Raw genomic sequence first — 1,398 nt, 5'->3', positions numbered from 1 at the left:
TTGCTAGTCATCTTCACAAACTCCCCTGCTTCATAAATACTGGTTGTTGCATTCTGCATTTCAGAAATGAGAAAACAGATCCTTGGTGCTTCTGTGCTGAACTTACACAGTAAGCAGGAGAAGATGGAGCTCAATAAAGAGTTCTGATTCTGCCCCTTGACACCCCCCAACCTCATCTTTTAATAGAAGATGAATATAGGTCAACTACGGACCTAAAAACATTAGCATGTGATTCTTATCCTTAGCAACACTTTTTTCCCCCCTTAATTCCTGTTTTCCAAAGAGTCTAGAGTTTCTCTTCATACTTTCTCATGGAGAAATCAAGGCACACTTTTCTTCTTGCTGTTATTTTTTTTGAAAGTTTAAAATAATGATGTAAACTCACAAGTGAATTTTAGATGCAAATGGGCAGAGTCCTCACGAGAGCACCATGCAAACAGGAGACAGGACAGGCAAATTCATAGCAATGTGGGTGGCGTGAGGTCAAGCAGTGAGCCTACTAACATCAAATACCCTCCCCAGAATACTTCCCACTCCACTCGTGCTTTGCAACCTAGTCTGATCCTTTCACCAAGGCAGCAGAGCAGTACCTGTGACCACATCAAGTTCCCGCTTTCCATTTTTTATTGTGTCTCTTTAGTTTCCAAAAATAAAGATTTAAAAATGTTGGATCATCTTCCTAAGATCCCAAAACACACTAAGATCAAATTTGAGGCCAGGTTGTGGCACACCGGGTTAAGTGAACATATCACCATGTGCAAGGACCTGGGTTCAAGGCCCCGCTTCCCATCTGCAGGGGAGATACTAAGTGGTGATGCAGGTCTGCAGGTGTCTATCTTTCTCTCTCTCTAGCTCCCCCCTCCTCTTTCAATTTCTCTCTGTCCTGTCAAAAAAAAAAAAATAGAAAGGAAAATAAAACAAACAAACAAATAAATAGGAAAAAATGGCCTCTGAGAGTGGTGGATTCATAGTGCTGGCATTGAGCCCTACTGATAACCATGGTGGCAATTTAAAAAAATTAAATAAAATAAAAGCTCAAAAATATCAAATTTGATAGATGCAATATTTTTCATCAGTATAGTCTAAAGATTTAAAATGCCAACTTGCCCAAATGCGTATTCACTTTCTTCTGTGATGATTCCCCATTGAAAAAAGCTCATTTTCCAGAATATGAGAGAAAATAAGAGTTAAGTGCAATGTATATTCAGTGCCAGAATTCATTCTTTTAATACCAGAGAAACAAGTAAGGACATTTGAGGAGTATTTCTGAGCTCTGTGGATCACACACACAGTACTTTGACAATAAGCCGGTTCCTATCCACTACGGATCATCTATTTTCATCTCTTGCCCTTTGACAGGAGTTGCCATCGTTCTTAGAGCCTGTCATTTGGGCCTTG

Source organism: Erinaceus europaeus, chromosome 3, assembly GCF_950295315.1.
Source record: "Erinaceus europaeus chromosome 3, mEriEur2.1, whole genome shotgun sequence".
Lineage (NCBI taxonomy): Eukaryota > Metazoa > Chordata > Mammalia > Eulipotyphla > Erinaceidae > Erinaceus > Erinaceus europaeus.
The sequence above is the reverse complement of the archived record's forward strand: the minus strand, read 5'-3'. Positions refer to the sequence as shown.